Consider the following 16,598-nt stretch of genomic DNA (forward strand, 5'->3'; position numbering starts at 1 on the left):
ATTACATGCTGCACATGTTACCTCTTTTCACTTAGCAAGTGACCTTCTGAATTGCCAGCACTGATCTAATTCCAGTCACTTCTAAAGTTTACCTTTTACACTTGTGTTGGTTTTAGCCAGTGGCTATTGTGTCAAAGGTCATGAACTTGTACACTTCCTCACAGAGATTCTCAGTATGGTGTCGAGGGTGCCAAGGTCTTTCTGTGTCGGCTTGTTTGATTCTGCTGCCACTGATCTGATCATAAAATCAAATGGCCGTTATTATTTCAGAGAACGGCAGAGGACAAAGAAGAAGCGAGAGGGATGAATGCCTCAGCTTAGCATCCTGATTATTTTAAAGTCTTTCTGTAACTTGTGCCCTCATGGATGACATTTTAGCAGCTTAGAGCATCTAATTGAAAACAGATTCCCAAATCTCTTTGGATCAAGAAACAGCAGTAAGCTCAGGGCATCCTAGCCCCGTCACTCAGAAACACCCAGGTGTCCTTATGCATGATGCACATGTCATCGGTTTACTCTCTCAGCATCATTTTTTAACCTAAAAGGTTCATTTGGCCTAGTGTGGCACTGAAGAGGATATTTTATTTACTTGTGGGGTTGGTTGGTTTTTGTTTTTTGAGACAGGGTTTCTCTGTGTAGCCTTGGCGGTCCTTGACTTGCTTTGTAGGCCAGGCTGGCCTCAAATTCACAGGGATCCACTGCCTCCGCTGCCACTGCTTGCATTAAAAGCGTGCACCACCATGACTAGCTTTAAAATCCCAAGTCCAAATTTATTTGTCTGTTTGTTTTTGTTTTTCGAGACAGGGTTTCTCTGTGTAGCCTTGGCGGTCCTTGACTTGCTTTGTAGGCCAGGCTGGCCTCAAATTCACAGGGATCCACTGCCTCCGCTGCCACTGCTTGCATTAAAAGCGTGCACCACCATGACTAGCTTTAAAATCCCAAGTCCAAATTTATTTGTCTGTTTGTTTTTGTTTTTCGAGACAGGGTTTCTCTGTGTAGCCCTGCCTCTTAGTTGATTTTAAGAGAGGGGGACCAAGACCAAGAGGGTGGGGCTTAGTTCCTGGCAATAGCTCAAAGGGTTTATGACCCTGACGTTGTGAGACAATCTCACTATGTAACCCTGGCTAGCCTGGGACTAGCTTTGTAGCCAGAGGCTGGCCTACTTCTACCTCCCAACTCTGGGACTAGAGGTGCAAGCCACTATACTCAACTATTTTCCTTATGCGGAACTATAACCCCCCCCCCAAAAAAAAACCCCACTACAGATTAGTTTCAGACTGTTAGATTACACATTGGAAACAGGCTGGGATTTACTCTATCACATGCTCTTCCTCCTTTGATCTTCTGTGCTCAGATATAATGAACGGCCCTAATTCAACTGCTTACCACAGGTGTGTCTGCACGTAAACGTAGAAAAGATTCTATAGAGAATTCAGGAAATGCTTGTTCTCTGTTACTTGCTTTTCAAGTAAATCCAGCTTGTTCCACCACCAAAAGGAGCAATATTAGAAGAATTTGAACTATGCCAACAGTTAGGGTTGTATTTTCATAGTTGGAAGAGAAATGTTCACATAATTTAAAAAAATGTTTTAACCTGGAACAAGAGAGATGGGTCACCAGTTAAGAGCACTTGTTGCTCTTGCGAAGGACTGGGATTTAGTTCCCAGCACCCACATGAGGGTTCAAAACCATCTGTAACTCCAGTTCCTGGGGCACTGAGTCCATCAAACCGCTAAGGCATCAGATGTGCATGTGGTGCATAACATGCATACTGGAAAATGTGTTTTAACCCTTTGTGCAGAGATCTTTCTCCGGTTCATGCTTGGCTTCTCCCCTCCCCTCCCCATCCCACCCCCACCAGACTTTGACTCCCATTTTGAAGACCTGGGCTTTGAACTGTTTTAGCAGTGGGGAAATCCTTTACTGTTTTGCTTTGAGATTCTCTTAAACCCAGTTACAGTGACAAGCTGTGGAGACCATAGGCATGCTGAAATCTCTAACCAGATACGGCCTGCACAGGAAACCATCATGGATCATGTTTTTGAGGCAGCCCCAGTCCGAATGGTGAGTCGCTTTCTCACACGTCTAAATTCTTCATTCAAGTAGCTCTAGTAGCAGTGTGGAGGCACTAACTATGTCCATTTTGACCAGTCCTTGGCTCTGGAACCACAGTCTGCTATCAGTGTTTAATCCTAAAAATTAATGTTGATACTATACTGTCCTCACTTACATGCAAATGTAGCATATTCTCTATTGATTTTGTTATTCCTAACCACTATTAATTCTTTTCTTTTTTCCCCCCTTTGGTTTTTCAAGACAAGGTTTCTCTGTGTAGCCATGGCTGTCCTGGATTCCCTTTGTAAACCAGGCTGTCCTGGATTCCCTTTGTAAACCAGGCTGTCCTTGAACTCACAGAGATCCACCTGCTTCTGCCTCCCTAGTGCTGGGATTAAAGGTGTGCACCACCACGCCTGACTCGCAAAACCAGATTTATAAAGTTTATTTTAGAACTGCCTCAGTGCCGTACATGTGGCAAAGCCGCTTTAACCTGGTCCCTCCTTCAGGTCCAGATCTGAAATGCAGAGCCATGCTGGGCACCTGAGAAACACACCTTCAGAAGATGTGAGGAGGCAGTGGTGGCTGAGGGGGGGGGGGCGGGGAGGGGTTGTCTGTGCAGCATGCTGTGTATCTGTATAGCCTAGGGGCCCTTGGTTCTGGATAGAACTGTCTCTGTGTAACTGTGGAGACTGAAGGCAGCAATTTAGAATTAGACAAAAGGGTAATTTTCCTCAAAATTATTATCTGACCACAAGAGTGAAGGATTATTTGTCTTTTAGAATTGACACTGTTGGCATTGGAATATTACAGTGTTCTCAGTCCCTGGTACCTGCTCCTAGCTTCTGACAACTGGGACCACTGTTCTCATAAGCGGAAAATGGCCTGAGGGTGCCGAGCATGTGTGAAGCCTTAGGTTCCATCCCTAACACTGCCTAAATCAGGCCTGGGGGCCATCCCTGTGACTTCAGCACTTTGAAAGTGGAAGCTGGGTAGGCAGTTACGTGAGACTTGGTCTTAAGAAAGGGGTGGGGCCAGAGTGATGGACAGTTCCTGCGGTCCTAGTTCAGTCTGGCTTGGGTGCTCACCTTCCTGTTTTGTGCACGTTTTGAAGCCTGTGGTGCCGTCTTTCAGAAATGATGGCTGTTGTCTTTATTGTCGTATCTTCCTTATCGTTATTTGAGAATCAGGTGTCTGCTTAACATATCACTACTGCAGGACTTGAGCCAGTAAAGTTACTTCGCCTCCTCAGTTGGGAATTTCATGGAATTTGCTTCAGTCTGACTGTGTTTCCAGATGGAGCCGTGTGCCTCCGTGCTTGCTTCAGGCCTTGGAGAAGCCATTGCTCTGAAGGAATCTGCAGCCCAGTGACCCTCCCTGGGGACCAAAGGGGTGACTAATTGAAGCAGGAGTGTGGTAAACTTTGTTCCTACTTAGGAAGGCTCTAAAAATACCTTTATCCGCACCCCTCCCCATCACCTGGCGGTGCTCCTAAGGGGACAGTGGAAGGGGAGAGTGAAGGCTGGACCTCTTGGTGCAGCTTCAGAATGCCCGAGTCGTCACACCTTTGAGCCCCTTTGAGGGAAGTGTTTTGACCCCCAGCTTTTACAGGTTTCCTAGTAAAATCTGAGTTCCCCAGATCCTTGTGTGGCTAATTGCTTTTGCAGAAATGGCTTTATAGCTGCTGCCGGCCATCAGCCCAGCTCTTCTTAGGACATCATCCAGTTCTAAACTCGAATGCTAGTGTGGCCTCTTATGCTAGGTTAAAAAAAAAAAAAAGTGTTTCTATTTTAACTGTCCAGATTGAATAAAGAGAAGACCAAAACAACGGGCAAACCTACCTGGCACGGATCTGAACCCTGAGTGGGGCCAGAAGACCGGAAAAGGGTTCTAGTAACGCTTCCCGCCGAGGCACTCTGGGCAAGCTGCAGCCTTTGCCTCCTGCGGTTTGGTTTGGTTTTTGTTGTGTAACTTTAAAGTGAAAAGATCAGGCAAGCTCTTTTAGTTTTAAGCCTGTACTCTTCATTCTTCCTCTCCCAATAGCAGAAACTGTTTTCTAATAAAATTGTAGGCAGGACCCCAATATCTAAAACAGACACAAGAGGAGATGCTTAGGCTAATGTTGGCTACTGGGAGGCTCCCTCCCAGCTCTGCCGCCAGCTCTGGGTGTTTCTTGCATCCAGTTTAGGAAGCTTTCTTCCAGCTGTGACACTCCATAATTCCAATTAATGTGAATCGGGTCATAGTATTTTCACTTTTTATTCTCTACCCGCACCAGGGAGAGAGAGAAACAGTCTTGCACTGTGGTGTGACTTAGGCTAGTGATAGCCGTAATCCATCAACACAAAGGACTGGCATGGCCTAAGCATGTGCAAGTCACTGAAATTTCTCCATGAGGTGCAGGGGAGCTGCCTACCCTGGAGCTTCCTCAGCTGCACCCACTTGGTCTTTTCAGTCCAGCCTCCTCCTTTGTTCCCCCATGCACTGATGACCCGGGCTCTGGAGCACTGTGGAATTTTTTGACCTAGAAGGGATTTTCTTGGTTTCCCATGTCTGCTTCTCTGACTGTGAGCAAGGCTGAAGTGTTCTGGTTCCTACCCATCCTCTCAGAAAAGACCCTGCAGACTCTTGTAAAGTGCTACAGAAGACTGAAATCTGAGGCATCCAGGGAAGAGTTCCAATGTGTTCTGTTGCAGCTGTCAACTTCAGCTAGCAGCTTTCTCTCCCCTCAAGGAAGTGGCCTTCCCTCTCTGGGTGCCCTGTGGCTGCCATGCAGAAGCTGCTGGGAGTGGGCCAGCACCCCCATGTCTGGAGCAGCCTTGCACTCTCACTCAGTTTCCTGGTTGGAGTCATTTTTATCAGCCATGTTCCCGTGGCTGATTCCGGCTCACCCTGAGCTGTGGTATTGGCCAGCCAAGGGCTTTTGCATTGATTGTGAGAACCACGTGTCGGACTCAGAACTTCCCCCACCAAAGTGGGATACTAAATGCTCAGCTACACTCTGTCCTAGGCACTTCCAATGTCCTGACTCTTCTGGGCTCTCTGAGTGGTGCGGTGAAGGCTGAGGGAGGGGATAGGTACAGGGTTCCTCAGTCTTCCTCGGGTATTGATAGCCAGGGGTTTGCAGACAGACCGGCTGGGCTGATCCCAAAATGAGTGTCTTCTTTGTCTAAAATGTACATTTTGGAGAATTTGGCATTTTTGACAAATGAGTTAGCCACTTGAGTTTTTCCTGCACCAATGTGATGGTTTGGCAGGTGGAGTTATTCTATTATGTTAAAATTTATTAACAAGGGCTTAATTTCATTCCAAACAGATTGTGTCAAGGCACCCTCGCCCTGCAGAGTACAGTGAAATATGAGAGCCTTGAGCTTTTAGTGGACGTGGAGGCGAGACCCTGGCTCAGCCTACCTCTCTCTAAGCAGCCACAGCCACAAAACTTTCTTGACCTTTTCACCCTTCAACTTTGTTTGAACTTGGAAGACTTTTGAAGAGAGTGAGCGAGAGAGGTGGGGAGAGGTTGGTTGGGGAAGGCTGTGGAAGAGATATGCAGACTGTTGGGGGGGGGTACTGATTATATGTTAGCTAACAGTAATACCAGGAAAATAATCCTCTTCTGTGTATGACTCTCTGCTACTGGGAGCTAGGGTAATCAGCTCACATGACAGACTCAGGGGCTAATGCTAGCCTGTGGGGTTTGTGAGCATATTCAAACAAAGGCTGATTATCCAAACAAGAATTTGGACTGCAGCAATCGGACCCGTTAAATTATAGTTAGTAAAACTTGGCGCCTTGTGAGCTTGGAATGTTCTGATCGCAGCTGGATCTTCATTCGTGCAGCCTCACCAAGCGATAAAACCAGAGATTCTTATCTCCCCAGGACCCCATTTAACTCCTTGGGTGCAAAGAGCAGTGTGCCAACTATCATAGCTTGGACCGCTGGCCACTTCTGCATCCTGCAGTGCATGACGTAATGACCAGTGGTATCTTGCTGCTGCTCTGTGGGAAGGTGCGTGGGCGAGAGCCAGTGGCTCTTTTTCTTAGCTCTTGTATTGGAGAGAGAGTAGTTGCTATTCATTTATTCCATTAGCTGCCTTTATTAAGTGCTCTCCTTGAGAAAGCTGCATGCTGGATACTCTATTTTATGTAAATGGTCACAGTCGATGACAAAATTAAGCAACTGTAAAAAGCTTACAAAAACTGGGCAGTGGTGGTGTACATCTTTAATCTTAGCTCTTCGGGGACAGAGGCAGTTAGATATCTGAGTTTGAAACCAGTGTAGTGTACATAGCAAGTTCTAGGCCAGTGAGGGTAACATTGTGAGACCTTCCCTTCAACAAAAAATTGCTTACAAATTAGTAAGAGTCTTCTAGTGATGTGGTGATGAAGATAAGCACTCTGGGGAGCAGGGTGTGAGCCTGTGCGGACGGCAGCTAGGGCCAACCTTCAAAGGTGACTTTATGCAGAGGGCAAAGCAACTGAGGCAGGAAATACAAACAGTGGTGTGAGTGAGTACTGAGAACAGATAGCTGCCCTTGGTAAAGGAGGAAGTAACCATTGGACGTTCTTTCCTTTAATAAATTCACATATGTTGGAAATGTACTCCAGGACATTAAATTCTCAAAATCTCTGAGAGACTCAAAGAAACTCAGTGGCTCTCCCAAGCCCATACAGTGCATGAGTGGTGTTTTAAACCTAGATTAGCTTTCAGAGCCTGACTTTTCAGCACCAGTCTCTACCCCTTTAATCCTGCTGACTTTATGATCAAAGTGCAGAGTGAACTAGGCGTGTTTCCTCGTGTGTGAGAATTTCCCTATGTGGATAATTACCACGCTGGAGAAGATGTGGGCAGGATGACTGCCACCATGCACTGGTTTAAACTTGTGGGGTACAGTGAGACTCTGGGAAAGGCCCTTCCATTTGACTGTCACAGGAAGGCAGTCTTTTCATATAGTTGCTTCTCACAGAGACTTGAAAGCAGTAAGAGCTGCCTTTGATGAGGTGTCAGCCTTTATGCCGTTGCCTTTTCTGGAAAATACATCTGATGCCCTTAGTATCTGGCTCTCTGCTTCCCAGTTTCCATGGATATCGTCACCATGTTCGTGTCCTCTGTTGACCTTGCCACTGTCTTGTTTTCTTTCCTGTCTTCTTTGATATACTCTGTTATTGTAAGCCAGGCTGTGGCTTCTGGGAGGGGTGATTGGCAGGGTCAGTGAGAATTAAGCACTGAAACGTGTGTCCCAGAGGTGGAAGCCAGATTTCCTTTCAGGGCCCTGAGGCCAACCTCCTGTGATGGCTTTATGGGCTAGAAATAGCAAAAATCAAAATGGATATTACAGAGTCCAGACAAACAAGTAAGAAGCCCAAACGCTTGGAAACCTAAGGTTTTACCTTTTTTGGAGGCGGGCGTGGGGAGGGAGATATGGTTTTTTCTTTCGAGACAGGGTTTCTCTGTGTAGCCTTGGCAGCTGTCCTGGACTTACTTTGTAGACTAGGCTGGCCTGCCTCTGCCTCCCTGAGTGCTGGGATTACAGGCGTGTGCAATCTAGTATAACTCCAAATCAGTTTCTTCTTTGAGAAATACACATGAGCTGATTTTGTACACTTAGTTTTGAAATGTGAAAGCTCAAGTCACCATCGAATTGATAGATGTGGCTTATTGGCACCACCATCTTTGATTGAGATGACGTCTCCCTGCACGTGGCATTTGGAGCTCAGGTCTTAGTCTCAGTGGCAGCCCCATCAAAGATACTCATTTACCCTAAAGGAGCGCTTGGCTGTGAGCTGACTGTAACTCTACAGATTTCTAAATTTGTGTTTTTGGTTTTACTCAGTCCGCAAAGCTTTTAGGCAATAGTTCTGAGACCCTTGGAAAAGCTATTGAAAGTGCAGGGAGCAGCTTTCCATGTCCTGCAGTGCTGGTGGAATGTGGAGGTCTGAGGATGAGTTACCTTACCCAGCTGCTGGTAATCATCGGTGTGTTATCAGCCGCTGGCAGATTAACATAAAGGACTCCATTCTTGCCATTGATACTGTTTCAGCGCGTCACTCAGGAGTAGCAGAGGATAACATGCAACTGTTAAGATCTAGATCATGCTAAAAGTATTAAACGTGGCTTTCAGAGATTAGCTTTTTCCTACTTAAAATTAAGAACTCAAAGATTTTAATCAAGATAATCCTAAAATGTCTTACTCCAGGGGTGATACACTTGGAATTATAAAGAGCAAAGGAGAAATTCTGGGTTAATGTTTACTCTTTTATTACTATTTTAATCAAATGGCTTTACAACTTTACCTTTTAAATGTGAATTTGTTTCTTTAAGAGAACACTCAGGTATGGGACACCATCGCTGCTGTGTTGAAAATTCACAGCCCTAGAAGCCTTTTCCTGGCATCTTAAATATGTTGGAAATATGTTTCACTTGGGGTTCAGTGTGAAGATCACATTCTCCTGGTGTTTTGGGGCAGGCAAGAATACTTTCTGGGTGTCTGGGACCTCTGACTGTGCTGCCAAAGCAATGCGCGCGCGCGTGCACACACACACACACACACACACACACACACACACACACACGGCAATTTCTGTGTGTAGTTTCTTATTTTTGCGATAATCCTGCTAGGTAGAAAAATGTCTTTGTTTCATAGATGATAAGGCCACACCTGCAGAGGATGCATGGCAGGGACAGACTTGGAAGCTGGTTCTAGACACTCAAGTCCACAGTCTCTTCACCTCACCATCGGCACTGCTGGTCACACCCATGTCATCTCAGCACTCAGGAGCCTAAAGCAGCAGTGTCAGGAGCTGGAGGCCAGCCTGAGCTCATGGGAGGAGGAGGAAGAAGAGGAGGGGGAGGAGGAGGAAGAGGAAGAGGAGAAAGATAAAGATGTTTGGACTTTAGTTGGACAGCGTAGTTTGAGCTACTTAGGAGGCTGAGGCAAGAGGTCAGGAACCAGGAGCAGCCTTGGTCTCAAAGTATCAAAGATGCATTTGTCAGTTCTTATTGCACACACCTAGAAAGTTTCTAAGAGTTTCATCTTATTCACTACAGTGTATTTATTTACTTGTCACAGAGCCATTTAGGTAAAGGGCCTATTTTTTTTTTTTTTATTGGTTTTAAATTCACCAAAGTAGATTTTAACAAAACCTTCACCTGAAGAAAAGAAGCATTCTTAGGTCTGTTTCTCTTAAAATGGTTGTGATGAAATCAAAGGCAAAAATAGTTTAGGCATTGGGTTAGATTAGCATGCTGGTCCTACTTGGGAATTTTCCATTGTTGTAGCATGAAAAGATTCTCCTCCTCCTCCTCCTCCTCCTCCTCCTCCTCCTCCTCCTCCTCCTCCTCCTCCTCCTCCTTCTCTTTTTCTGGGTTTCTCTGTGTAATAGCCCTGTCTGTCCTGGACTCCCTTTGTAGACCAGGCTGGCCTAGAACTCACAGTGGTCCGCCTGCCTCTGCCTCGATTAAAGGCGTGCACCCCATGAAAAGATTCTTACCATGAGATACCTATGCCTTCCACTTCAGTTCACTCCCCATCCCTTCCTCAGAAGAGCGAACCAACAATTACAATTCAGTTAGCATGACTAAGTGAGTGGTGGGTGAGCTTTCTGTTGGAGGCCTGACTGGTTGTGACTCCAGGAGTTTGCTTTTCCACTGACGTGTAGGTTTATGTGTAGCAGGGGATAGGACCAGTGTGTGATCCTAGGTGACCACTAGGCATCCCCATCTGTCTTTGGCTCTTTGGCTGTCTACTTCTGGTTTCCTGCTACAATTTAAATTGCAGCCATCTGTTAACAGCCAACTGTTTGTTAGTGAAGGAAGAAATGTAAGAGTCAGTAACGCTTGCCAGGTAGTGCTAGCGCATGCCCTTATTCTCAGCACTCAGGACACAGAGGCAGGAGGAGGAGCTCTGTGAGTTTCAGGACAGCCAGGGCTACACAGAGAAACATTGTCTCGAAAAAACAAAACAAAATTACTCCTATTACTACTAATAATGATGAAACCTAGTAATCTCCAGGGGTAAAAGCAGTCTAAGATCTGTGCTTTTTTCCCCTGCAGAGCCTTACTTTACGCATGGCCTTCAGTTAGCCGGTTCTTCTGTGGTGCTTTGAATGAGAATGTCCGCCACGGGCATTTGAACACTTACTCCCTACTTAGTGATTCCCTTGGGAAAGACAGCCCCGCAGGAGGAAGTGTGTTACTGTGGGTGGGGCTTTGAGAGTTTAAAGCCTCTCCCCCTTCATATGCTCTTAGCGTCATGCTTGTGGTTAAGCATATGGCCTCTCAGCTTCCTTCTCCTGCCATCTTGTATGTCCCTTGCTGCCATGCCTCTCACCAGGATGAACTTCTTCCTCTGGGACCATAAGCTGAAATAAACTCTATTTTTCTTAATTTGCTTTTGGACATAGAGCGTTATCACAGTAACAGAAAAGTAATACATCTTCTAAAGAGACTCCTTAAACCAAACATTAAAAAAAAAAAAAAACCACTGCTTTATTGAAACATGATTGTTCTCTTCCTCCTTTCCTTCCTTCCTTTCTGTCTGTCTTTTTTTTTTGGCAAGGGTGTGGGAGGACAGATTCTCCACTATGTTGCTCTGCCTGGCCTAGAACTCACCGAGGTCTGTGTCCCTCTGCCTCCTGAGTGCTGGGAGGAAAGGCATATTCTACCATACCTGGTGAGTTGTACATTTTTAATGTATATAACTTTATGAATTTATCAGTAATTATATACCCAATGATTCTTTGGTATGCATAAATTTTATAATTCATTAAAGATGAAAGAAGCCTGGGGGGCGTAGCCCACTTGGTAGAGTGCTTGCCTTGTGTGCATAGCCCTGGATTTGGTTGGCAGCACCATGTAACACCTGGAGCACACCTGTAAGTCTGGGTTTATGGGTTACAGGAGGATCAGAAGTTCATGGTCTTTTCCAGCAGCATAGTTTGAGGCCAGCCTGGAATGCAGAAAACTCTATCTATAACATTTTTAATCAAGTTTTTATGAATTAGATCGATGTGCTTTTTATTTTTTATAAAATAAGTGAAGCTTGGCTGTGTGTGCATTACTAAAGGATATCGAGTATACCCAACATTTTCAGTATTTGACTTTATAATAATGCTGAGAATGCTATTTCACATACAGAATGGCAGGGCTGTATATAGGGCCTGTGGTGGCCGTTCTTGGTTGTCAACTTGATCACATCTGGAGCTAACTAAAACTCAAATGGCTGGGCACACATGTGAAGGATTTTCTTAAATATATAATTTATTTTATTTTATGATAATTCATGTTTTGCCTGCATGTATGTCTATGTGAGGGTGTCAGCACCCCTGGAACTGGAGTTTGGGACAATTGTGAGCTGTCGTGCGGGTGCTGGGGATTGAACCCTGGTCCCCTGGAGGTGCAGCCAGTGCTCTCAACTACTGAGCCATAACTCCAGCCCCTGGGGGATTTTATTCTTAATTAAATATTTTGAAGTGGGAAGACCCACTTGTAATCTCAATCTTCAAGACAGGAAGACAGATTTAATCTGGGCCACCCCTTCTGCCGGCAGCCTATATAAAGGGCATGGAAGAAGGAAGCTGGCTTTCTCTTTACCTGCTTACTAGAAAGTCCCTTCCTTCAGTCGCATTAGAGCCTACTGCATATACTGAAGACCAGCTGAGACACCCAGCCTTGTGGACTGAACAACTAGTGGACTGTTGGACCTTCTCTTGATAGCCATAGTTTGTGCTAGCTGGACCACAGCCTGTAAGCCATTCTAATAAATCCCATATACATACAAACATATATGTACACACACACACACACACACACACACACAGAGAGAGAGAGAGAGAGAGAGAGAGAGAGAGAGAGAGAGATTAACTCTATGAGTTCTGTTCCTCTAGAGACTCTGACTGTAATACAGGGCCTTTTTAAAAATTGGTAGAAATTCTGTCTTAATCCAAAAACAAAAATTCATTTAATATTTTTTAATTCAGCTCAGTTCAGCAACTTACCCTTTAAAATGAAACATTCTAGCATGATACAATCCAAGGAAAAATTAGCTCATACTCATGTAGGAAAGAATCATGGCAGGAAAATACTGAACTTTGTTCTGTATAACTCAACAATTATGTTTCTATAAGAGCAGACTGCTTCAGATGCGCAGTAAAATTGATGCCTGCCACACACTAGTCTGAAGTCTGAGCTGAGGTTTTCAGGCAGTGTTCCCTGGTGCCATGTTGGCTGTACAGAAGCAAATTCACAGTGTGAAATCTCACCACACCACTCGCAGGTGAGTGCTGACAGAAAACACTTCAGATTCATTCCATGTTTGATGTTGAATTAAACGTTAGTTTTTACACACTCAGGAGCCTTTTACTGTTGCCAAATATTTTACAACCCAAATATTCATTTACATGATCCTCATATGAGGTTGTGAACCACAGTTTAAGAAGCAAAGCACTATACCATAAATCTGTCATAACTTACTGTTGTGTGTGTGTGCGTGTGTGCGTGTGTGTGTGCGCGCGCGCGTGTGTTTCTAGTACTGAGAATTGAAGCCAGAGCCTAATTCATCGTGGCCAAGCACTCTACCATTGAGCTATATCCACAGTCATTGTTCATCTTTCATAAGCAAAATTCTGTGCCCTGCGGCTAACCTTCCTTCCTTTCCCTTCCCTGGGCCATAGGAGTCACCACTCTACTTTCTTCCTGTGAGGGTCTGTAGATTTTAGGTTTAGTGTATACATGGAACCAGGTAGAAGCTACCCTCCATAACTAGCTTACATCAAGTTTGTTCATAACCAGCAACATTTCTCTCTTTTTAGAGATGGATGTTTCATATTATACTGTATTTTTATTATCCATTCATCTGTAAATAGACTTTCACTTTGCTCTGTTCTGATGACTGTGACAAATGGCAGGGCAAAGACAAGAAGACAGGTCTTTAATCAAGATCTAGGTTTCTTGATAATATACCTATTCTTTTTTTTATAGCACCCCAAAGTGTAACTGCTAAATTTTTAATTTATAAAAAAGTTAAGGTACTCCTTATACTGTTTACTGTTTTATACCAGCTTACATTCCCACTAGCAGTCTACAGTAAGTCCCTTTTCTGTGCATACTGATCAATATTTATCTACTTTGTGAACCTGGGAGATTGGGGGCAGGGGGTTTAAAACGAGGCAGGCTAGCGTCTCATGCCATAGCCAGCTTTACTCAGAGTACCCAGCAGTTTATTCCCTGAAGGTGAAGAGCAGTCACCACCTGAGTACAGTTGAAGCTCTGTGCAGCTGCAAGGCTGTGAGTAGTAGCAACAGCTGCCGTAAACTCAGTCCCCTTCCAGACACCTGGAAGGAGCCCGGAAGCCCAGGAACAAGTCAACTGCAGGAAGACACTGAGGTCATAGACTCTTATTCTTGTCTTCTTGCATTTTTCATAAGCACTAAGAATTCCCATTCTTGGACTGTGTTCTGACTCTACGGGGTTTCTCCGTGTAGCCTCAGCTGTACCGGAACTCTCTCTGTAGCCTCGAGCTCCCAGAAATCTACCTGCTCCTGTCTTCCAGGTGGCGAGATTAAAGGTGTGTGCCACCACTTTTGGCTCCTTGTTTTCTTTTTGTAAACTAGGCTTCTCTATGGACCCCAGGGTGGCCTTGAAATCATCTTCCTGCTTCAGCCTCCAGAGTAGTAGGGTTACAGAATTAAACCAAGCCAAATGTGGCGGCGGCACACACCTATAATCCCAGCACCTGTAGTTGTCGTCATAAGACCAGGTCTTAAGCAAACCAACCTCCATAGCAGCTGCACTCCAAAATGCTCTCAGGTTTTGATTGACTTCCATCATTGCTGCAGCTGCCTTTATCGCCCATGCTTCTGGAGTGACATCCAACAACTCACTGCCCAGGTCAGTGCCCACAGTAGGTTCCCATTTTCTTTTAGGACTTTTGCCTTTCAGGCCCTATGTAAAGTCTTATGCTTTGAGGTGATTTGAGCTAAGTCTTACCTTCCTTCTTTTTGAACTTCACATTAGACAGGAAATTATTTTCCATGAAAATCTTCTAGGAGTAGAGTCCCAGAGCCAAATTCAGAGTCCTGAATTCTAATTTCAGTTCAGTTGGTCACACAGACTTGGACTTCTGCACAGTTATATCTCAAGACTCAGAGCTTCAGGGTGTAGCTCAGGGGTACAGTGTGTGCTTGGCATGAGTAAGGTGCTAGGTTCTGTGTCCAGTTCCACAAGCAAACCCAATGTCTTAGGGTTGCTATTGCTGTGACAACACACCATGACCAACAGCAACCTGAGGGAAGGGTTTGTTTGGCTTACACTTCCACAGTGTGAGTCCAGCACTGAAGGAAGAGAGGGCAGGAACCTGGAGGCAAGAGCTGATGCAGAGGCCATGGAGGAGTGCTGCTTACTGGATGGTTCATGGCTTGCTCAGCCTGCTTTCTTATAGAACCCAGGACCGCCAGGCCTGGGATGACACCACCCACGATGATCTGGGCCCTCCCCCAGTGATCACTAATAAAGAAAATGCCCTACAGGCCTACCTCCCTGCAGCACCATTGTATAGAGGTCTTTTCTTAATTGAGGTTCCCTCCTCTATAGTGACCATAGCTAGCGTCAAGTTGACATAAATCTCCAGCACATCCAACAACAAAACCAGAGATACTTTCTGAAGATGGAAGAGTGGGTGCTCTTAGACATGATCTAGACATGACCTTCAGGGTTATCCTTTATTTGAACTGTTTCATCCATTGCCTGAAACTTAAAAAAAAAAAAAAAATCTGCTCATTGCTGTATAGAGCTGGGAGATGGTGTTTCACATGCTGCTTGCTTCAACCTCCCCGCCATGCCCTCCCCAAAAAGGGCCAAGGGTGTGGATATAATTCAGTTGTGGAGTTCTTGTCCAGTGTGCAGAAACTGTTGGGTTTGAGCTTAGCAGCCCCTGTACTGGGCATGGTAGCACATGACGCATGCCTGTAGGATGCAGGATGCCCTGGTAGTCAGAGGCAGGGGAGTAAGGAGCTCAAGGCCACCCACCTTGAGCACATAGCAAGTTACATAGGAAAGTCAGACCCAGACTGGAATACGTGAGACCTTGCCTCAAGAGAGGTAGATGGATGGAGGGAGGAAAAGAGGGAGGGAGGGAGGGAGGGATCGATGTATGGATGAAAATGAAACAAAAGGCCAGGGGGAAGAAACATCAATTAAATCATTCTTAGACCGTATTTTCCTCCAAGTAACATTTATTATAGGAAAAGTATAGTGACAAATAAAAGGAACTTGAAGGTACTTAAAATTCCTTTGCTATTATTGTATAATGTCAGTATTAACAAGTACATACTCCATCTTTAGATTTACTTTGCCAATCTTTTAAAAGGTGGTAACTAAAAGACACACAACAAAATTGGTTGTCAATAGGTTAAGATGAAAATTACATAAAAATGTTTATTCAGTCTTAGGAAATGCCATGAGTAAATGAATGAATCTGGAAACAGGATGACTAGAAATTCTTAAAAACATATGTCATCAAAGAATAACAGCAGATAAAATTCATAGGATTGCTCTATTTGGTCTTGAAATTTCCTCATTCTCATACCACTCATTTATTTTACCTTAAAATTTTTTTTATGTTATGTGTATGAATGCCTGAGTGTGTGACTGTATGTTGTCATGTGGATGCAGTGCCTGAGGAGGCCAGGAGAGAGAGTCAGACCCCCCAGGAACTGGACTTAAAGATGATTGTGAGGCGCCATGTGGGCGCTGGGAACTGAACTCTGGTTCTCTGCAATAGCAACAAGTGCTGCTCTTAACCACTTTTTTCGGGGGGCGGGGAGTAGTACAATATTTATAATAGAAACTGGCTGAAAAAAGACAGGACAGGGCAGAGGCCACAGGCACCTACATCAAGAGCCTGATGGCAGTACTGAATGGACTGCATCTGCTGCTTTAGCTGAGAGCCTTTTTTGGTGGTAACAGAACAGGTGATGACAGGCCCGGAGACCCCACAGGCCCCTCCTAAAGCCTGCCTGGAGCGCACACATACATAGAGGCCACTCTTTTGTCACACAGCAGTGGGAAGTGCAGGATGATCTCCAAAGGCTCAGTGGCCGCAGCCATCACAGTGAACTCAGATGCCTCTGTTGAGTGTGTAGATGGTGTCCTTGGCTCCTTTCTGAAGCTGCTTGTAGTTGTATGACAAGACCCAGCAGCTTCTTGGTGAGGTGGGCATCTGTGAGGGGATAGGCCATGGGATTCACATTAGCCTCTGTCATGGCTGCGGTGTATCAGCCTTGCTGTGATTGGAGAACAGCTCCTGTCCCCCGTCCCCCATCCCCCCCTCCCGCCCCTAGTCTGCATTTAGAAGAAAAAGGTGTCACATTAGACTTGGTGGCACATGCTTGTAAATTCCAACACTTCAATGTAAGAGTTTTGGGGTAGCTTGCCTTCTTGAGACTCCATCTTGAAGAACAGGCAATAGGATGTACACAGGATCTAACAGGAAGTTAAATCTACTTCCCATTTGGTATTTCTGATTTGCTGTTTGTCTTTCTTGGGG

The 16,598-nt window shown here is 45.1% G+C and overlaps 1 protein-coding gene and 1 pseudogene across 8 annotated transcripts in view; one reads left to right on the plus strand and one right to left on the minus strand.

Moving 5' to 3' along the window:
* Positions 1-16,598, plus strand: part of Bcas3 (BCAS3 microtubule associated cell migration factor) — a 464,077-nt gene that overhangs the window by 316,186 nt on the left and 131,293 nt on the right. The gene's annotated exons all lie outside the window — the stretch shown is intronic.
* On the minus strand, positions 113-16,314 carry LOC127200157 (NHP2-like protein 1; annotated as a pseudogene).

The sequence above is a fragment of the Acomys russatus genome, chromosome 16 (genome assembly GCF_903995435.1).
Source record: "Acomys russatus chromosome 16, mAcoRus1.1, whole genome shotgun sequence".
In the NCBI taxonomy this organism is placed as follows: Eukaryota; Metazoa; Chordata; class Mammalia; order Rodentia; family Muridae; genus Acomys; species Acomys russatus.